This window comes from Anguilla rostrata, chromosome 4 (genome assembly GCF_018555375.3).
Source record: "Anguilla rostrata isolate EN2019 chromosome 4, ASM1855537v3, whole genome shotgun sequence".
Lineage (NCBI taxonomy): Eukaryota > Metazoa > Chordata > Actinopteri > Anguilliformes > Anguillidae > Anguilla > Anguilla rostrata.
Genome location: NC_057936.1, coordinates 33,612,259 through 33,635,564, shown reverse-complemented (window position 1 = coordinate 33,635,564; position 23,306 = coordinate 33,612,259). Strand labels below are relative to the sequence as shown.

General features: G+C 41.5%; 1 long non-coding RNA gene across 2 annotated transcripts in view; it reads left to right on the top strand.

Annotated features, from left to right (window-relative positions):
• Window positions 1–20,297, top strand: part of LOC135253265 (uncharacterized) — a 123,980-nt gene extending 103,683 nt beyond the window's left edge. For both annotated transcript variants that reach the window (XR_010329569.1, XR_010329571.1), the window contains one exon: window positions 19,110–20,297. This is a non-coding gene — a long non-coding RNA (uncharacterized LOC135253265). The remainder of the gene's footprint in view (window positions 1–19,109) is intronic.
• The last annotated feature ends 3,009 nt before the right edge of the window (window positions 20,298–23,306 follow it).

Genomic DNA, 23,306 nt, shown 5'->3' with positions numbered 1-23,306 from the left:
CGCGCAATTCCTTTTGGGGGGCGGTCCCTACTCTGGTGGCATTAAAATATCCACGTGATGAGTGGAAGTGGCTCCATGCTGGATAATGGTGCAGACGGAAGACATGGCAAATGGTAGTAGTGGGTCAGTATAGTAGGTACTATTAAGGTAGGTACTATCAAGTGTGATTATATTGTTATTTAAACTGTAAGAAAATAGCCCTTTCAGTTTCGATGTGAATAAAAAAGTCCAAATCTAATGACTTTATCTGTTGTATCATATCAAATAATTTATCTGGATCTGATTAAATCTTTGAGCTGCCAATCCAGGCAAACAAGAAAGAAATCGAATGCCTGCACATTGCTGCCTCCTCTCCAAAACAATATTTTAGCAATGCACGCAAAACAAACCATGGCACATGATTCATTGATCATTTGCAATGCTAATTTAGGCTGCGGGTGTAGCTGGGTTGGGGGAGGGGTGGTAGGTGTTGGTTGAGAGGCTGGAGCTGACCCACGAGTGCATTAGCATGCTCTAGCGCACGGAGCGATGGGTGTCAGACGTTCCACTCAGGGAAATCCTGGAGTTTGTAACATGACTGCAAGCGTGCAGTCTGGCCCCTCGTATTAGGCTTGGTTTGACAGTTGGTAAATGTGAATTAGGAAACTGCGCCATTATGGCTGACATTCAACTGGAAGCTTTTCGCGGAGCTTAAACAGAAAGTGAGGGGAGGTCGGTGGGTGGAAGCAGATTGGATGTGGGTGGCAGCTATGATTCACAGACAAAATACTTCTGTTCTCACTGAAATTGTCTGAAATTTCCTTTTGGAGGCAACACATATTGAAGGCTATTTTTAATTTTTTTCAAAGTCTTTTGGTTTTTCTTGTTATTTACTGTACATTTAGCCACAATAGGATGCCAGCTCACCCGCTGGCAGCGCCAAGTGCCACAATTTGCATAATGCTCCCTGCAATCAACACTGAGATTATGATCAAATGCACTAAATGACTGGGCTTGTGGCCGTACAGTGATGTTACTGCACCTTTTCAGTGAACATTAGTACGCTTCAGCAGTTTCGAAACAAAGGACTTCTGCGTCTCCTGTTGGAGATACTTCTTTTAATGCGGTCCCTGATGCAAGACCCTTATTTTTGAGATCAGTCGCAATTTAACAAGCATGGGCTCCTGTGTCAGCCTTTAGGACTGCTTCAGTACTGACAGGTGAGAACATCCTGCCATCCCTTTGACATCAAAGCCCTAACTTTGGCACTGCAGGGGATTTCCATAAGACGAGCAAGAATTACACATTTCAAAGGCAATCGGAGGGTAGAGCGGTTTTCCCCCTTATTGAAACAAAGGAGATAACCATGGTAACGAAATCACGGCGCAATGCAGGTTATTTTTTCTACTGTTAGAGTGATGTGAAATAGTACCTACACTCTATGTGGGTGATATGGTCATGAATACAGATGGAGGGTTTGCATCCTATATTTAGTCATACAATTATTGAATATAATTGAATGTATATGCACCAAATTTAATGGATTACACAGTCCTACAAGCTGGAACACACTTTAGATGTAAGAAGCCTTTGGTTTTATGTATTATTATTATTATTATTATTATTATTATTATTATTATTATCAAAGAAGCATAATAGACCTGAACACCTGCTGCTCCACTATCAGCTACGATTGGCTAGAGAGGCAGGGTGCCAAACACGGCCGGTGGTTTGCTCACCAGTGAGCCCAGTACCATCCGCACAGTAGAATTCCTATGACTGCTACTGTACCTTCAGCTTCAGCATTCACTGCATCTCTGATGCTTCCCGGCATCTCTGCAACAAGTAGGGCAGCCAGGCTGGGCCCTCAGCTCCAACCGTGAAGGTCCCCCCCCCCCACCTCCCCGAACCCCCGCCCTCCCCAAGCACCCCGCCGTGCTCAGATCAATAATGAGCGCCGCTGCGAAGCGCAGTCACGGGAGCGTAGATACGCGCGGTTCTGCGGCTGCTGTGTCAGTGCTCGGCCTTCAGATTGCTCGTATTAAGGTCACGCTGAGGTCTGCAGACGCTACAATGAGCTTACGCTGTGCTTTTGTTCCCATTCGCCCTGTTTCCCAGCAAAGAGCGGTACTCTCGAGCCTGTTTCTAAGATGACAGTAGCTCTATCTGTCTGGCTGTCTGTTTTCATTGCACATATTTGCCATTAAAGCAAACAAACAAACAAAAAAAGCTACCTCTGCAACCCATTACATTACATTACAGCATTTAAGAGATGTTCTTATCCAGAGAAGATTACACAGGTTACATTTTTATATACAACACAATTATATAGATGCACTTACACAGATTGCATTTTTTTCAACCCATACATTTATATAGCTGGATGCTTACTGATGCAATTTATCTTAAGCATCTTGCTCAAGCACACAACTTGGAACTCAACCTGAGTTGCCAGGCCAGTTCCTTAACGGTTATGCTAAACTGCCACCCGTTAATGGTGGCATGTGAAAACTAGCATGGCTGCTGTAGTATCCAGTAGCTGAGTGTTGGAAAGCTCTGAATGACCCCGGGTCTGATGAGGTCACAGGTCTTCCCAAAACCTCTCTCAGTGGCTTTGCCAGCTCCTTTGGTCACATTATACTGTGTTTGTCAAGTGTGAGGAACCTTATATCTCTTCAGACTACGCCTATGCGTAGTATAGCACCTACACAAACGGTGCTATTGCTGAAAATGTCAAAGCTTTCAGTTTAGACACCAACTAATGTATTAGACCTACAGTGTATATTCTACACATATATGCATGCATGTAAACCGTGCATGTCTATGAGGTGCAGACTAGCTGTAAAGACTTTGTTCTTGTTTTCTGTTTGCTGTTTGCTGACACACCTGATTCATCAGCCTGTTAAGGGACAACAGGCTCTGTGGGATGTTCACTCTTCTAGGACCACAGAAAATCATGTACGCTCCCCCTGCCACTTAGTAGTTTATTCTTTATTTCTTACATTTTTCCCACATCAAATGTTTTGAATACTAGCAAAGAAAGGCAATTTGTAAAAACAAAGCACTTTTACAATAAAATGTAATAAATAAATGAATGTGATTTGAGGTGAAAGTGTTTACCCAGCGAGCTCTTTGACGAATGTCTTACTCTGAAATTGAAAACAAGTTGAACATATTGAGCTGGGGAGGGAGCTGCATGACTGACAGGTGTGAGCGGAGCAGGCCCTTTCCCCAGCTGTTAAATGTAGGCCATGCATACCACAGAGGGACAGGCAGTGATTAGACAGTTCAGCACTCTGTCACCTCTGCGTTTTGAAAAAGAAAACGATCTACCAATTTCTTTTATCAGTTGTTTCTTTCTGTTTTTCTGTCAAGGACATTCTGGTAGGTTTTCAAAAAAAAAAAAAATAAACAATGTTGTTATTATGGAAAAAGCACAAAGCAAAAAAACGACTGAAAGAATAAAAAATGGAAGCCAGATATCTGAAGTTAACGGTAATATAGTTCCACCTGCGAGCTCATTTTTCATAGATAATACATCAGCATTAGAAAGCAGGATAAACATACAACAATTGATGCTTTACGCACACTAAGAAATGTAAATGTAAGAAACTACGCAGCAGGGGAAAATAACCTTAGAAGGTTTAAAAAAAAAAAAAACGCTGCGAAATGTCAATCGCTCGTGTTTGTCCTGCCGTATCTGGTCATCGTAGCTTACGGTCGAAGGTTTATGTCCGACAGCGGGGAGCTGCAGTTTATAAGTGTAGGCGCATATCTAATCTGCAGGAAATGTGTGCTGTGGAAGAAGGATCATTTAGATCCCTCGCAGATGTGCTTAATGCTGCTCTTGGATCGATTCGCCTTCACAGGACGGACGGTCTCCAGGCTCCAAATGGCCTCCCCTGCAATTATAACCTCCTCAGAATTATTGCGCACTTACAGTTTGATGGGAAAAAGAGCAATATTCCCCCAATTTAATGTGCTGATGTTCACTGATGTGTGCGGGCCTTACGTTAACATGAGGAACGCTACGACGGGACAGTATTAAAACATCCATTCTTAAACGGTCGCATAGCAAATATGATAGCTCACTCAGGAATATTGCACTAAAGAGTTAGACTGAAAGAAAGCCCTGATCAGTACACCAGAAACTCATCTTGAAACTTCTCAGCCTCTTCAGCATACAAAACACGGTCTTATACTGTAGCCTTTGGATAAAAGCGCTATATAAATGCAGTCCATTTACCATTTAGCCAAATTCAAACTAAACATGTGCCACCACCTTAATTTTGAGTGATAATATTGAAGTAAAATTTTGGTCTCCTAAAAATCCATGTATATTCGGTTGAAACCAGATGATTGAATAATGTATAAGAAACTAGATAATGTAACATCTGCTTAAGTGCGTTCCCTAGAGAGAAGGGCCTAGCGTATTGCGGTTAGATTGAATCAGGCCCCGAGGCACGGCGCTGTATGTTCTGTTTAAGCTCAGATGAGCTCCGCTATCCAAAAAAGGGAGTCGGACAGTCAGAGCGAAGCAGCTGTCAACAAGCCCTTATGTTGAACAGATGTACGGATACTCCCCTGTCCTCACATTGCCTGCAGCGAAATACTCGGCGAGCCCGAAGACACCCCGAAGAAAAACAATCATTTGGAGTAAATTTTTGGGATTTCTCGCGTGCTTGCGGTGGGCAGACCGAATGGTAGTAACCCCAGTGAGATGCGGAAACGGTCGGTGGTGAGTGTTAAACGCGAACGGGCTTCCCGCCGCGGTTCTGCGGTTAACGGCATGGGTTTACGGGGCCTGCCCCGTGCGCTCTTCCCCGCGCAGTAGATTTTACCTACTCACGGGCTGGAGGCTTCCCCTGACACCAGAGCGGACTGAAAACAGCTGTCTTCTTTATCAGTGCCGCTGCTAGATGTTATCCGTCAATGTTCTCCATTAAATGACTGACTTCTCTGTGGGCTGTATACCTGAACGCAGTGGCTCACTGGTTACTCAGTATGATGTCGACTGCGTAGTAAACACATAAACACATAATCACACTCACACACACACGTATACATGTGAACACATGCACGCACTAACATGCGTGCACACATTCCGTCATCAAAATAATACACACACACTAGCAGAGAAATATGCGCAGTACGCACACACACACACACACACACACACAGACGCACTCTTGTGGGAGGGAGACTCATTTTGTGGGAGGGTGAATCATTTCTGGTTGCGGTTTTGAATGATAGCCTCTCCCTGTGGCTTTAGAGGCCATCACTTCACTTTCTCCTGCATCTAAAAGAGAGCATCCATCTCTGCTCTGGTAATCCTGTCCTGGCGTGACCACAGCGATCTCGAGTGCCGCAGAGCTTCTGTCAGTAGGTCCACACTGCAGCTTTGCTCTGAGGAGCCCTCATCTTCTTTCCGTCAAAGAATGTATTCAATCTCTGTCTCGCGTTGGTCTCCCTCCACCTACCCCTCCAAAAAAAAAAGACTAACTAGGATGCTTGCTTTTCACACCTCCTTCACATCATTTAGTAGGAGGAAAGGTCAGAGGTCACCATGTCAATACATTTGTGCCCTCATCCCTTGGAGCAGCAGCCTTCATTTTGGTCCTTGGAGACAATGTCATCTTTCATGATAGATGTGACTGGACCAAAATGTCACAGTGGACACACTGAAAGGTTTAGCGTGTTCACTGTGCCCAGGTGATAGTAACCAGACTGTTTACAAAGACTGCAGTATTATAACCTGTGTTATCAGTATGAACATTTACAGGTACATTTAGTTAGTACCTGTAAACCACACCTTGAGATTGTGGGATTTATCTCTGTCTGTATGTCTCTATCTGTATGTCAGTCCTTACCAAATGGTTGCAGTAATGACGCGTTCCCACTAGAGGTCAAGGTTGCGTCAAAGGGGCAATAATATACATATGTAATTGCAGTTTTTTAATGCATCCTGGAAACCCTTCCGGTGTATATTCTAGATCATTCAAAACCTGGTTAGTACAGTCACCACATGTAACCTTTTAGTCCCTTTCTCCGGGGTGTCAATGGCACCTTCTATTTAACACTTTGGTTTTCTATAAATAATGTTTGATGTAGTTTCAATAAAGTATGAAGCCTTTATCACAGTCACAATTTTTATGTAAAAGGAACCTTAAAGGGTTCCCCACCGAAAGAGAGAGCCTCAGGCTGCTTTACTACCTCCTGCATGACGAACATGTTAGGAATGTTAGCAAAGTTTAAAGTCTGCTCCTCATATCAGTTATGTCCAAGAGTTTTTTGTTTTTTTTTGACGCAAACAGTGCCTCGCTGACAGCTGTTTTTGTTTTCTTGGACTGGAATAGTGCACTCAAAAATCACATCTATCCTGCACAGGGGAGATTAGAGTCGAAACTAAAGCCCAAAGATTTGGTTGAATGAGAAAGCTGAAGAGAAGGACTGTCTTGTTTGGCATTCAGCTAACCTGAATGGTGAGATCTTTAAGAAACTGTAAGAAATTCCATTCAAATTTTGGGTTAGATTTTTACAAAACAAAACACAGTAAAAATAACATAACAAAAAACAAAGGTACCTTATCTATACATCTTTTTCCCTGTATCTTTGACACTGGGGTCACCTTATTCGGGTTTAAGGGCAACACTGATGCCCTGTTGTCCCCCTGCACCTGGTCCCGCAGGATTGCCCCCCTGTCAAACTTTCATGCGTCATGGCCATCACTTACTTATGCTCCTGCTAATCCACCAGACAGCCGAGCTCACGGCCTGGGGGAAAGTCTGGGAGGAGCAGAGTTTACATAGCAAATTTTAAATACCACTGACAACATACCGGTACTTGGACATTCAGGCCCATGCGGTGAAAAGTCAGTACCTGGGTTAGGCCTGCCTGTTCTCTCTCCAACTATACAACTGACTTTTTGTCATGAATGCATGTTAGAACTATATGGTCACTACTGGAGCCGTGTTCAGAATTCTGATGAAATGAAATATACTGCAGATATGTGTATTCCAATGTGTATAAATTTGGATGAAGACCATCTGTGGTATTCCCCAAGGCTCTGTCTTGGGCACCACCTTGTTTGCAATTTATATGCTGCCTGTTGGACAGATCATTCACAAGCACAAGGCATCCTTCCAGTTGTATGCTGATGATATGCAACTCTGCCTCTCTGTGACCCATAACAAAGGTCTCAGTCTGTACACTCTTATGAACTGTTGGATGTTAAATTCTGAATGTCAGACAACTTTTTTAGACAAAATAATACGACTATACTGTACATCCATAGTTCGATGCAATTAAATGTTTATTTTTTTATTTCTACTTTTTATTTATTTTATTTATTATTTATTTTAATTATTTTATATATTTTATTATTATATACCTTCCCTGTCTCTATGAGGTTAACTTACTCTTACATTTAACTTACAACTTACATTTACTTTAAATGAGTATGCACTTTTTTTAACTGTGGAACTGGACTGTGGAATAAGTACTGTGATGCATTGGTCTTTGTAGGTATAATCAGATCTAAAAAGCAGAAACAGATTCCTTATCTTTTTAAAATGCTGCATTTCCTCCCATCCAGAGAACACGTAACAAGCATTACTTATCATTTGATTACACACAATGGACAGAAAACAGCCCAACTAAAGCCTCAAGAGTTTTAAATTGAACAAAAACAAAATCTAATTGGATGCTCTATATTATATATTTGTTTTTAAATATCAGTATGATTTTGTGGGTAAGTACATTTGCTCTTGTATAATTGGATGAAAGGAAACATTGTAGAGGTCTTTCAAGGCAGAATAATTTAATTTGCATTTCATTCATTCATTAATGGCATTTTCACTTATTTATTTCAATTTTAACTTACAAAGGCCCATAAATAGTTGTTATCCATATCAATTCAGGGGTCAGTAAAAGTAAATATGTCCCTGTATAGATATTTGTGTGTGTGTGTGTGCGTGCGTGCGTACGTGTATGTGTGTGTGTGTGTGTGTGTGTGTTTGTGTGCGCGTGTGCGTGTGCGTGTGCGTGTGCGTGTGTGTGTGTGCCTGTGTTTTTGTGTGGTGTGTGTGTTAGCTGCTATATGACATAGATGGATGGGCATGTTATATTGAAACCTTAGCTCTGCGCCCAAGGCAAATGCAAGCTAACAGATGTCCATAAAACAGCTGATCATAACAGGGAGACTTGAAGATGAACAGAGCAGCGAGTGAGATAACCCCTGCCTCCCAAATAACATGCATGCATATGGATAACCAGGAAGTGAATAGTGGTCAGGGCAGCAGAATCACTGGCTTACTCTTGTGAAGCAGGATCTTGTGGTGCAGACTGAAGACTCATCTCTTCAGACTGCATCTTGGCCCCTCTCCCACCCCCCACTCATATGTAGATCTCCCACCTTTTGTACTATTGTGCAAATTCAGGTTCATTGAGCTTGTGGTTTTTTATGGCTTTAGGATTCAGTTTATGGTTTTATCTTTCTCCTCGTAGGACTTGTTGTGGATGGATAGTCGGCATGTATGTAGAATTTGTACTGGTTCTTGGTTAGCAACGTTAACTTGAACTAGTGTTGTTGCATCTTAATTCGCTGGTCTGGGAATGTTGTTGGCTAGGTCTGACATTCATGTTCATGTTAATCAGGTGTATGTAGTTCTGTTTCTTCCATAGTGTAAGTTGGTCTGAATAAGAACATCTGCTAAATGAATATAATGTGATGTACTGTAGTGCTAGCTTGTACAAGAAAGATCCAATGTAGATAGTATAGATCCGATTCTCAGGTGGGACATTGTTATTGGACTCTTGACAAGGAACCTGAATGGTTGCAGTAAATATCTGCACTGACATGGAATAAATGCCATTTAAATTGCTAGGCTAGGTATATTGGCAATGATGCAGAAGCCTGCTAAGCAGATAAATGAGCAATAGTACATTTCAGTCTGAGCAGAGTACAAGACTGCACATTTATCGCTATGTGCACAACTCATGGAAGCTTCCAGCTACTGTTAATGCGGTGAATAGCAGATGTGCTCCTTTGTCCTCTCGAAAATAAATTCTGTTGACCTAACTAACCTCATCACCTACCCAAATAATTAAACAGGGAACCGCTTTGCACTCGGTGCAAACAAGTGGCAATTCTATTCGCCAAACAGTTCTTGGCTCTGCCCTAATTTGCCCTATCTATTAGTGCCGGCTTTGTGTTTTTTTTTTTTTTTTTTGACTTGCCAAAAGTTTTGACATCATTTTCTCCTCAGATGAAGCGCCAAGTTGGCACATAATTCAGCCAATTTAACCTTCAGGGTAACCACACTGTGTAATCATCGAATGAATTCTACTGCTGCAGTGTTTCCAAGCAAACAAAAGGCGGATGGGGACGATGAGTCCTCATTGCGGAATTTCATTTGTACTACTCCGGAGGAAATGTGTCCTCGGGAACTCTTGAAACCATGCTCTAATCTTTTCCGACACCGTGTGAAAGAGAGAGCGATTCACAAACGACCTCCGTCCCACACCTGGATGAGACCAGCTCTTGACATGTTTCAATCTGAAGTGTGTTCAGTTCATGCTCAGTCAAGATTTCTAATTGCCATAATAAATCCTGAACATGTAGTGGATCAAGCAGTTTCACCCAGCGGTGATTGACTGAAGAGTTTTCAAGGGGCGGAGATCGTAATTGAAATGTTATTTCATTGCTGTTGAAATATTAATGCATGTAAATGCCGCTTTTGAGGCTCCCGTATGTTTGAAGTCATGAAAATTGCATTTATTTAACTATTAATTTAGCTTAGACAACTAGGGTGCATATGTCATATTTTATATCATGTTCAGCATGTTCCCCTTTTTAATTCAGACAACCAAGATTTCTCTTAAATTATTTGTTTTTGCTAATTGGATTTCAGTATGCGGATCTTCTATGTTTACACAAATGCATGTATGTATACAAATACCAGATGAATATAGTTATTTTCCTTCATTTTTTAAACACAGTTGTGCTGTGCCTTAAAGAGCTAAAGTCATCTACCCTCTGTCTGCATATTTGGGGGAAAATTTTTTGATGTGGCTTGTTGTAAACCTTCAGCCACATGAATTATTCTGTTTTCTGAAGTAAAACATATAGATAAAGGAAATAAGCACCACACGTTTGCTGTGGAGGATTAGCTGGTTGGCAGTGCCATGGTATTTCAGTCACGTTTCCAAACAAAGGAACCTTTGGCACAGGGCTTGAGCCTGCCCCCTGTCCCCTGATTCATGCTGTAAAAACAGCATCGATTTGGCAGAGCTCAGCAGAGAGACCACTGCGGACAGACAGGGGGAACAGGAAACACGCACTCTCTTTCAGGACCACTCACAAATGCATATGCTTAGTGGCTTTTTGATGGCACTTCAGAGAATTTCCAGAATGGCTCTAATTGCTCGAAGATTGAGTGGCTAGCAGGAGCTGCCATTAAGTGGTTTGGTGAAATGTTTCCTGTCAGGACGACGGTAACGGAGACGGAGAAGCAAAACCGGGCTCACGGGCGACTGGCCCCCGAGACTCCAGAGAAACTCAAAACACGTTCTAAAAAAAGATCACAAAACTCCCACAGCGATTTCTCCTCAGTGCCTTTCGATCCGTAAATGAATAGACAAAGGGCGGCGATTCACGTACGTCGGTACAGAGTGATTTATTATGAAATTGCAATACTACTGTGTCTTGGGGCAGGGGCGGGGATTTGGGTGCTGGGGGTGGACTTCAGATGGTGGCTTTTGAATGTGTTTAAACATGCAGCGAAATGATGGGAAGTGTTACTGTGAGAAGCGCATTAACCTTGCCAGATTTTTTCCCCCTTCATAATACACTGCCTGGCCCTTTTCAGTGAGTGCGCTGGGCGGAGCCACAATGGGGCATACGGGCTGGACAGCTCAATTGTTCAGGCCGGTCAAGTTGGCTTTGTGTGCAAGGTGAATCATGCAACCACGTGGTTCCTCATTGCCATCCAGAGACCAAGCAGAAACAGGGCCACTATTGGTCCATGACAAGTGGGGGTTGGTGTGTGTGTGTGTGGGGGGAGTGGAAAGGAAGATCTTCTACAGCAGGTAGACTTTGCTGTTCCACTTAACCTCTCTGGTCCAGTTCACGGCAAGGCCACATCCAGCAGTTACCAACATCTGCAGAACACACATGGTGAAAGAAATAGCGGCTAATGCAATCAGAGAGTCATTTTGCGTCTCCTGAGCTGAGTGGCTTGCCGGAGTGGAGAGCGGAGATCTGCGATTGGCCAATCTCATAGGTGGAAAACCTGGAACACAATGTGACTGATTGTGCTCTTTGCTCCCTCTGCATTATAACAAGCCCCTGACTGGGTTTCACCACCACTAAGACAAAGTTGCTACACACAGTATTCACGAGAGGGAAATGGATGTGTTTTCCTTTCCAAATACGGTTTATGTATACTGTTAACTGACCAAAGTAATGTGTGTCATTATTAGAAAGCGCCTCATTTATATTCAATTAAGTGAGCAAATAAAGACACACATTACTTTGGTCAGTTTTTCACTCAAGTATAATTAATGAAAGCACAATGTTTATTTCTGATGAATTATTATTTAATTAAACTTGCTTTTAGAAAAGCATTACATTCTCGAAAGCACAAAGTATACATCTACAGAATATCATAGACAAAAAATGAAATAAAATGTATCAATGTGTACTAAATGCAAAAAAATCACGTACTCTTTATTTACCATCCACTTGCATTTTAATTTAAGGGATGCATTGAAATAGTTTTGAAGGTATATTTACAACATATTAACATTAATCTTTTTAAACTCGTCTGATTAAAAAAAACAGTGTTTATCTCTTCCTGGAAACAATTTAGCTTCTAGGTCTGTGATTGGCGCAGCAACTGATTGTGTGATTAAAGGGCACAGACATGTGCATAGGGGCCACAGTGGGGCTCACACATGTGCATAAGGGCCACAGTGGGGCTCACACATGTGCATAAGGGCCACAGTGGGGAACACACATGTGCATAGGGGCCACAGTGGGGAACACACATGTGCATAGGGGCCACAGTGGGGCTCACACATGTGCATAAGGGCCACAGTGGGGCTCACACATGTGCATAAGGGCCACAGTGGGGCTCACACATGTGCATAGGGGCCACAGTGGGGAACACACATGTGCATAGGGGCCACAGTGGGGAACACACATGTGCATAAGGGCCACAGTGGGGAACACACATGTGCATAGGGGCCACAGTGGGGAACACACATGTGCATAGGGGCCACAGTGGGGAACACACATGTGCATAGGGGCCACAGTGGGGAACACACATGTGCATAGGGGCCACAGTGGGGAACACACATGTGCATAGGGGCCACAGTGGGGAACACACATGTGCATAAGGGCCACAGTGGGGAACACACATGTGCATAAGGGCCACAGTGGAGAACACACATGTGCATAAGGGCCACAGTGGGGCTCACACATGTGGATAAGGGCCACAGTGGGGAACACACATGTGCATAGGGGCCACAGTGGGGAACACACATGTGCATAGGGGCCACAGTGGGGCTCACACATGTGCATAGGGGCCACAGTGGGGAACACACATGTGCATAGGGGCCACAGTGGGGAACACACATGTGCATAAGGGCCACAGTGGAGAACACACATGTGCATAAGGGCCACAGTGGGGCTCACACATGTGGATAAGGGCCACAGTGGGGAACACACATGTGCATAGGGGCCACAGTGGGGAACACACATGTGCATAGGGGCCACAGTGAGGCTCACACATGTGCATAGGGGCCACAGTGGGGAACACACATGTGCATAAGGGCCACAGTGGGGAACACACATGTGCATAAGGGCCACAGTGGGGAACACACATGTGCATAAGGGCCACAGTGGGGAACACACATGTGCATAAGGGCCACAGTGGGGAACACACATGTGCATAAGGGCCACAGTGGGGAACACACATGTGGATAAGGGCCAGCACAAAAGGGCCCACACGTTTGCACTTTTTCTCCGCTGCCTCGCTGTATCACTTAGTGCTGGAGCAATCCTCCCAGATGCTTTACAGCCTTATGGAGGAAACAGCATTTTTTTCCTCCTTTTATTATTTTATTATGGAGGAAATGGAACAACGGGGCATAAATCATCAGGATTAATTTACAGATTTCCCAGGCACTTTGCAGGACTGGAGAGGCTGTTCAGAGAGCTTGAGTAGAGGAAGCAGGTAGATGTCTATAAGAGAAAGACACACTCTTTACAGTGCACGCATAGAAGTTTCACTTCCATATATAAACTGTTTGACAATAAGCTTTTATCACTTCTTAAATGACATGTATCAATCACCTGGTTCTGATTCTATATTTTCCTGTTAATTACAATTCTATGAATGTGGAGAATTGAAACTGGTTAAGCAATGCTCATTTGAAGGATCTGAATCATGCTTATATATAACATTATGTATTTCTGCAAAAACATTCATTTATGGGAACACTGTGCCTGTGTTCTAGTCCATTTGAGTGCCATTTTACTCAAGGATTCCAAGGTGAACAGGCTACAAAACACTCGCAGAGCAGCGAATGTAACGTTTTGTTCGCTACTCAGAATGGTCACTTCTGAAACACTCAGAAAATGCTCTGTCTGTTGATATGCTGTGTTTTAGACAGGAACTGTTGGCAGAGGAGGAATGTGGCAAGGTTGGCCCAAATCAGTTTTTATCAGTGGGCCTCCTGTAGATTTCCTTGATGACAGCCCAAATGGCACAAAATGCCCCAACACCGGCCAGCAGCAGTGGCCTAGCAGACATTTTCCTTGTTCCAGGCTGTGGCATTGTTGTATTTTACGATACCTAATATTCCCCAGAAGACCAACCAGGTCATTTTTGAAGACTTGTGAATTGCCTTACGCATTATTTAGGTTTGAAAAAGTGGATTTCAGAAAAGAAAAAAATATAGACCTTGAAAAGTATGCAGAATTTAAATATAGACTCAATACTCAATCATTTGAACAAAGGAGACAAATATTGAGAAAGAAAATCAGTAAGGAATGATAGAGAAAATTGATGTAATACTATTTTCATTGTATCTCCATAAATGTACCCTTGTGACATCCTCATTGCTATTACCAGAAGAGATCTATGTGAATTACAGTCTTGCTGACCCTAGGAAGGGGTCTGAGATCACAGAATCAGACAACTGAAACAGCCTGCGTGGGTGTGTTTATATGAACGCAAGGAGTGGGAAAACAGTTAAACCCGCTATTAAGTTTTAACTGAAGAGGGCTGCATGCGGAATTCCCTGGGTGAATGAGATGTGTGGCTGGTCTGCCGGGGAGGAGAGCCCTGGAATGCCGAGGGTGATAAGGCGCTTTGAACGCGCGGTAGGCGATGGCCGCCTGGTCTGGATGGTGCCTCGTCTCCTTTGATTGGGGTCATGGAACGCAGAGACAGTCTGGAATGAGACACCCCATCAATCACAGCGGGAGACAAAGAAAGAAGAGAAAGGGATAAAGATCTGTGGAGAGCCTTCTCTTCAGGAACCCACGCCCATTCCCCATGATGTAATGTTTGGGTCAAAACAGTATGTCAATGGGGAAGCCATTCAGAAGTATGTTAGCCATACTTGTAAACTTGTCAACGGTGATGTAACTAGCTGTTGCTGTTTCTCCAGCTTATTGTTTTTCTTACAGTTAAAGCCGCATGCACATCTCTGTGAGTCTCACGGCCACAGTTCAACTCGGAGCTCGCCTCCCATGAGGGTCTTGTGGTTGTTGTGAGATTATCACAATGGACATATTGCTGGGAAAAGCTGGTCCGTGCAGAGAAGAATGTCCCACAAAGGATATGCATGCTAAGGTCATGGAACAGTTACTTCCTTTTCTGGGTACTCTTAGTTACAGTTCAAGCCTGGTGAAACCCTTTCTTCGCCTTTCTTTGTCTGCGTAAAGCTATGTAGGCCTTTTGACAGGGACCTCACGCACACTCTTGGTAAAGTGTGAAGGGATGTCATGCTCTGCCTAAACCCTGAGGAATAGCAGCATGTGTAAAATAAGGTTCTCACAGCTGCTACACCAAAACACATTCAAGACCATTTTTTTTGTGCTTCCGTTACCAATTTCCATTGAAATTCTGGGTGATATAGGGGGAAAAAAAACAAAAAAACAACATGAATATAATCTACAATACTGTCTTACTCAATGTCTCTGAGAAATTAAAAGCACTCATTACAAATGAGACGCACATGCTGTTAAATTCTCACCCTTTCAAGCAGAAGTCAGTAAGGGATACTACATTGGTGCATTTTAGTTCAATGGTCCGATTCCATAAACTACAGTATGTTTCCAGGACAGTTATGTTGATGTGGGCGGGTGCATTCATTTGTTCTGTTTGGCTGCAGAAGTGGGATGTTTATTTCAGCTTCAAGGACGTAAGTGCTCTGCCTTTCAATGTGTCTTTTAAATAATCAGTTTAAAGATTGGGTGAAAAAGGTCACCAGCAAAAGGCAGGTAAATCAGCCTGGAGGGCAGAAGCTCAAAATGTCAGAGACGAGATGAAAAGTAGGCAGCCTCCTCGTTTACTTTGCGTGCAATGGGGGTCATGGCTGGGAATGAATGCACATGCACACAAAATGCACGTGGCATGCATAACTGCTAAATCTATGCATTAAACACCATCTACAAGCACATCTAGTACTAGGATATTTTTATTCTGTACTTAGTTTTATAGAAAGGGAAATAATTACGATTCTTCAAAATGCACTTATATGTGTACATATACAGATTTTTACAGTATACTTGTACTATCTATATACTGGTTACCAGAACTTTGCACCCAAGGTTTAAGTGAAGTTAGATAGGAACTATAGTCTGTACTAGTCTAATGCATCTCATAAAGATAATTGAATATGGTAAGAAATAAATAAAATACGTACACAAATAATGCTAATATATGAGCTGGGTATGGAATTTGTGTGGTAAAAGCCGGCCAAAAAAAATACTCATACAGTGTATAAGAGGTAATAACTTATACATATGAAATAGCATCTTGCGTTTATGAGAAACGTTTTTTAGCCGACTTTTTTAAATTTGTTTTTTACCTCTGCCAGTTAAGTAGTACATATGACATTGTACTGGCATTGGAGCAGGATGTCTATAGCCTAAAACAAATTCATGAAAACAACCCAAATTAGCTTAATTTTCAAAAGAGCACTTAATTAGGCTATGTCTATCATGCAGTCTAGTTAGTGTGAGAATAAGAATGGTATGTAGCACATGACACAAAGGCCTGTGGAGATTTAACCAAAAGTTAAGACTGGCATAAATAAAAGGTTTCCTTAACCTTAAAATATAATATATAATATATGTCATGGTTTGCTATATCGGCTGTAACAGTCAGCTATCATAGTAGGGTATTTCTATAGGCAAGGTGCATTGAAAAAAATCTATTTTTATTTAGTCTTTAAATTGCTATTTTGGAATATAATAAACTCAAAAGCAAGCTTGGATTTTGTTTTTGGAAGATTGGTCAAAACAGGCTATCATTGGTGTACGCCAGAACACCTCCCATGGTTCTGAAGACGCAAAAGCCCCAGAGGATTCAAAATAACATTGTAAAAACACTTTTTTGTGTTTATTACCTTGTATGTACAAGCTTTAAAAAAACACATTTCTTTGGCTGACATTTAGTGCAATTACTTTCACCTGGCCTTTCCGGAATTCCGTAGGAATCGATAGCATTTGAAGAAAAACATAATATTCAATTTCAATTGAACTGAATTTTATTTGTATAGTGCTTTTTACTATAATATAGGATATGTGGTCCTTCCCAAGCAGCTATTATTACAGTATGCTCTCCAAAACACTTGCCTTTGTGTCATTACAAAAAAGAAAGATTTTTCTTTCATTTTTGGACAAACATGGTTATTTGCTGCGGCTTAGTGTGTTCCGATTGAATGTAGCCTGTGGTCCTTCTGCCAATATTTCTGCAAAGCCGCAATGAATCAAGGAAAATAAAATCCAACAACTGTGATGAGAGTGCTCCTGTGGCGAAGCTCACTCTTTCAAGCTTTGCTTTTATGTCTAAAAGACCATTACTTTGTACCCCCTTGAGCATGTCTTTTTCATTTTTGTGTTTAGAATCTGTTTTAAGGGTATTACTTTCATTTTTTCTAATCGGAAGAGTAAAGAAAAAATGTGAAAAACGTGTTACATTGATGAATCTGGCAGTGAACTTCACTCAGCATATTCACACTCAGGCACAAAGCCACTTGGGTATAAATGATTCCCTCTTTGCTGACAATTACTAGTGCCCTTATCGCTCCTGAAATTATTGGCAATTATTTGGACGTGCACTCTGTATTTATGGGAAATAACTGTGAGATGTCTGCCCTTCTCTGAAGTGGCTGACTGAGAGGCACCTAAAAATGATTCAGGAGGCAGGAAATGCAGGGTGAAAGCAATGAAAATGTATTTATCGTTTCCATTTTGCCGTCTTAAAATAATACTGGGAAATCTGTATATTCCAACATCAGTTCTTGTCAAATGTTGACTGCTTGGGAGGTTAGTGCTGGTGAAAAGATAATCGGTATATATGGCCGAAGAGGATTGTTTATGGCAGAAAACATTTTTTGTTCTTACCTTAACACTGTCTGTAAATGTCTTGTAAATGTCAAAAGTAATGTACCCTTTTCCTTGTTCTGCCTGATTCCATAGCTGTCCCTGCATTCATAGCTGGCACACAACCTACAACTCAAGTAGGCTACAACCCCCTCCCCCCCTCCCCCCAAAAAAGGAATCAATAGACAGCTCAGGATTAATGCTTAGGTTGTTTCCAGATTGAAACCACTCTCTAAACATAGCGTTAGGATCAGTAACACAACTTTATTTTGCTCACTTAAAAGACCTGGCAGTCAGTTTGAAATAGGCTAAACTTCTATTGAACGTGTGTTTCCTAATGTGGCGTGTACAGCTGACTGTGCCAGAGATATACTGCATAACATACTGTTCTATGCATCGTTTATTTGAATTGAATAATCTTTATGTTACAGCACCTGGGTTGTGAATTAATCCGACTGACAGACGGGGGATGCATACACTATGTACAGTATATGGATAAAACTAAGGTAGTGGTGAAAGAAAACTCTCCACTTATTTTCAAGTCATATCCCCAGGGAAAAATTGTATATGGAATTTCTCAGACCATAAAGCACCGTTAATGAGGAAATGCCATATCCGAGCATAAATGCTGTATCCTAAGTGTTTCTTGGGCTTATGGAGTGTTACAGCTGCCACAAATATCACATCACACGCAATAAACAGCAACAATTCTAATAACTGCCAACTTTATTACAAAACCAAATATGGGATTTCATTGGAATTTAATATGAGCTTTATTTCTTTGAATTATTAAAAAAAGTGTCACATTTTTATTTGCATAATAGGTTTTCTCATAAAACCAGACTATTTCACATTCACTCCTGTTATCATTGATAGTTTGCATCATTGTTTCTTCGTCTGGTTTTTGCCAATGATTTTGTTCTCATTGCTCAAAAGGAATTTGTAAATTTGCTTAAAGATATTGTATTCAAATGAATTTCACAAACGCATGCTGAAACAATTATATTGTACACTGTACATTGGAAAAGGAACACTGGATTGTGGTTAATGGTGTACAAACTGTACTTGAAATATCTATGTGATAGAATAAACCTTTAGGCAATTTCAGCATTCTGAATTTTATTGTCAAGGCGACAGAGAATGAGAGCTGGCAGAGTCACATGCCTGTTTGTTTTTCAGGCCTCTACAACTGCCATGTTATGTTTTTCACATCGGCAGTTTTACATTAGCAGTGACACATCTAGAGTGACCATCATTGTAGATGTATAACATAGATTTTTAAAAATATGCCCTAGCCGAAAGACTGGAAGCACTTGATTAAGTTTACCTGATAATATAATGGGTTCAAATAATCATAAGCCTCTTCTTCTGTAATTGTAAAAAAGAAATAAAAAATGCCAAGAGGAGGCAATGGTATTATTCAAAACAAAAACAAAATCTAAAAATGTTCCCATTGGCTGGTTTACTTTGTGGCACTGAAGCATATTTGCGTTTCTATACATTTCAGCTGGAGGCAAGCAATTCGGTGCCACACAAGGGAATGGTTTGAAAGGAACGGGTGCCAAGGCCTGACTCCCCCAACAACACCGCGAGGCACGCACTGCCACGTCAGAGGGGCTGAGGGAGCAGAGAGCTGACTGTGCAACCCACCACCAGGCCGACTGCTTTTCAACCGCTCCTCAGGTTCCACCCGTACGAGAGAAGATTCATTAGGGTACGACCTTTCAGAGTGAGCCGAGAGCAACTGCAGTCCGTGGCCTTTCCTCCCTCGTCCCCCCTGCCCCTCCAAAAAAAAAAAAGGAGAAACGAATACCGGATTATTTGTAATACATTAGCCGACATCCCAACATTATGTTACAGTCCATTAGTGGTTAACAATGATAGCTGATTTTCAAATGGCATTTCACAGGCCATTACTGTAACTCATTCCAGCCTTGCTTTCCTCCCCAATGGCAGCAGTTTCCGGCTGTAATACATAATCAATAATGCAAAAAAAAAAAAAAAAACCCTTAAAGTCCTTCCTTGTGGTTTTGTTTCATGTGCTTTTAAATATAATGACGCAGGTTAATTAGCTTGTCATCATATGGGATTTTAGGGGGATTCTAAAGATGTTACAATAGGTTTTGTCACACAAGGAGGACACAGTTTCTGTACACCTGACTCAACTGCAGTTTCATTTCTAAACAGCGAGGTGGCTTTCAAAGAAGGAACCTCGCTGTCAAGGAAACAGACGACAAAATAACTTCTTGCCTCCAGTAATGCGGTTGAGTGTTTAGTACTTTCCCCAGCCCTTATGTTTGACCCAATGTAGCCTTTAACCTCTGAAGTGCTTTCGATTTGCTCCGGAGAGACTGAACCCCTTTAAGGTCTGACAAACGTGTTCATCGGTGTAAAACTGCAATGCTATGTTTCCAAACTGTCACTGTACTGAGCAATGCAGCACACATTGCTTTAGACTAATACAAATGCACTGAACTATTTTGCTGGTTAATACTGGTTATACTACTGCTGGCATAAATAATGAAAACAGAGAACTGAGATGAACATGTCAGCTGATTATAGCAATGAATTATGCTGAATTATGAATTAGTCATATAAACACAATCTATAGCTCTACTTTACTGTGACTCTGCTTAAATGGTGGGAAGAGGACCAATGAAATTACGATCAAATTAAAACATTTGACTGATAAAAATTTCTAATCACTAGCTGTCTCTTTGAGCTGGGCAATCAAAATCTCGTCAAATTAATTTTACATGGTAAGGTTTGTGAGCAAGGCTAATATGCACTATTCATAAAAGATTAGTTAGCTATGAGGGAACCAGCTGTTACTGAGCTGCAGTTTGCAAGCTTGTAATGTGCTCTGGATTTTCAATCGATTGCCAATTCATTAACAGACTATGGCAAACATCAAGAATTTATTTTTTAGTTTTACATCACGTAAAATATCAAGAGGTGGTCCATCAGCTTTTCAACTCACCTCTGATGCTGTAAACTACTTTCTCACAAAAGATGGATGCTGTGCTGCTACTGTGAAAAGGACTGACAGAACGGAGCCAGGAGAGCTATTGAAAATGACATGCCACTGACTAATAAAAGAATGTGATTTCACTGATCGAACAGGTCCATCATAACTGTTAGTTTATGATTGATTGTGAAAACAATGTCAATGTGAGGTGGGCATTTGTCCAATCAGACCTCAAGACCAGGGCGTTTCTCAATCAGGGGGACATGACCGACCACATTCCTAAAAAGAGGCACATTGATAATTGAAGGGAACAAATCAGACATTTCTCTGTGTTGCATGGGATGTGTTTCCTGTTGAATGTGTTCTGTTATGCCTCTGGTTGTGAGTGCTGTTAAAGATAAAATAGTGCTAGCAGAATACATAGATTAAACATATATAAAGGGAGCACCACCATACATATTCAGGACTCAGTTTTAATACTTAACCCTGTTGGAATACTGCACATTTGAGGCTTGAGAGCATATTTTTTTGAAGGATGTGACTACCTCCAAATGCCATTCAACCTGCCTGTTGGGCCTGGCTGAATTGTAATTCATCAATGGAACATATGGGTGACATCCAGGGAACATTTGCAATTTTATAATATCATTGTGACATTTATGCAAGATGTAGCCAGCGGTGTTTTGTGAAAGAGATCCGCTCAAAATTACAGAACTTTACGGTTCCGCATTTCCGTACCATCAGAGGGCTCTTATGAAACTTCCTGCCGCTCTCTTTCATTAGGGAACTTAATACAATTTGAGTCCTCCCCCCAACACCACCAAAAAAGACCACTTTGTAGCTTAAAAAAAGAAAAACATTTTCAGAATGTTCATAAACAGAATCATTGAAAACAACCCTTGAAACAAATATCTAGTTAAGAGTATAGTGAGTAGATATACAGAAAACAGAACAAAACATGATATGTGTGGCACTCAATGGGGAGCAGTGTACAGAGACATATGTCCTGAGAAAGATGGAAAGTACTTAAAGACCCAACAAGAGAGCTGTGATGAATGAAACAGGTTAAATATCATTTTATCATTGTCATGTCATGAGGGTCTGACTTCCATTGTTGCTTTCAAATGACACGGTCACCAGTGAAACAGACTCATTACAGCCGCTATGATTGCAATAAACTTAGAGGCAATGACTCTTCAGATGTTAATGACGCTGCACCTGCATAAAGCCCAGTGCCCAAAATGGAATCAGTCGAAATGGCACAGGATATCTGAGCAGCACTAAAGGTGAATCATTACTTATCGCATTAATGGGAATGTTATACAAATGGAATATGTTGTAACTATTCATTACCTCTTTTAACAGCATGCAGAAGGACACTGAGAAATAAAGTTTAATTAATGTTTGCCTGTAAAGGCCTTACAGTCTTTGGTGGAACGTCCTCTAACCCAGGAGCTTGTATTTCTCCTCATTGTGCCAGGCATTATAGGCTTGCAAATCAATCAGCCCTTGTTCTAATCAGTCCCACTAACATCACTCTCCAAATTAATGACACCCCTCAGAAAGCCAAATCAATAGAGGATAAGGTGAAAGTCTTTCTGCTCCCAAGCCCGAGGCCCCTTCTTCCGGAGTAAACCGGCTGCCTGTTCCTTTAAAGTCATTTCCTTTCCCTTGATGCCAAGCATGGCCCTGACATTGATGCTGTGTGTATTTATTTATTTATTTATTTTATTTAATGTCACAACCTACATAGGCAAGACTGGAGCCTGTATACACCAATTTACAATCAACAGAGTTTAGTCTCTTGTCCTTCTCCACTTTCAAAATCTGGGACTACAAGACTGAGACATATTGTGTACAGCTGGGGTCCATTTCCATTTTCTCTCCCATAAAGGCTCCCTCGTAATTATGGGTTACCTGCATCTCAGCAGGCATCTGTGGAGCCACCACCCACAGAGTCTGTTTGGAGGAACTTGTACAATTATCCCAAAGACCCAACAGCCCTTTGAAATCAGGGACCCACAGACACAGAAGTCACGATGTTCAGTTACGGAATCTTCAGCGCGACTAGGGCTTCGGTTTGCATCCTGGATGGTTTCCCATAAAAGGACTGGATGTTGGGAGGGTCCTGTTTCTCATTCTTTTAACGGTGATTCACCGAATGACTAATGTGCAGTTTGAGCCTCTTCAAATGGTATTCATTTATTATTCACTTTGAGAGAATGCAGTGGCTGGCCGTGCTATCAGCACACCACCTCTGATGGATATATTGCATGTCATGATTTTAAATGTTTTTTCAGATCCCATTTTCACGTGCCTTTCTCTCCTTCATTGAAACACATATTGGATGTGGAGAAAATAGCAGATCTGTTATTTCTAGGATTATTTGATTTTGTTTTTGTTTTGATTTGGTGTTATATCTATCTAGAAAAGTTAGTTTAAATCTGCAGCCATAACACGTGAAAAGTCACCTCTCATGTAGCGTAGAACTTGAGTTTATTCGTGAAAAAGGCTGGAAAAGATGTTGAATTCATATTTCTGAAATAAGCTCTGACATTTCCTGCACACACGTCCCTATAAACTTGTATTGTAAAGAAATGTTGCTTCAGTCAATATACATTTACCACTGGATAGAGCACTAGGTTCTACATGATGAGTGTCTGATCATATTTTTTTAATGAATTTCCCATTCTTAAGGTGACAGAAAATATTAAATTTAAATGTAACATACTCTAA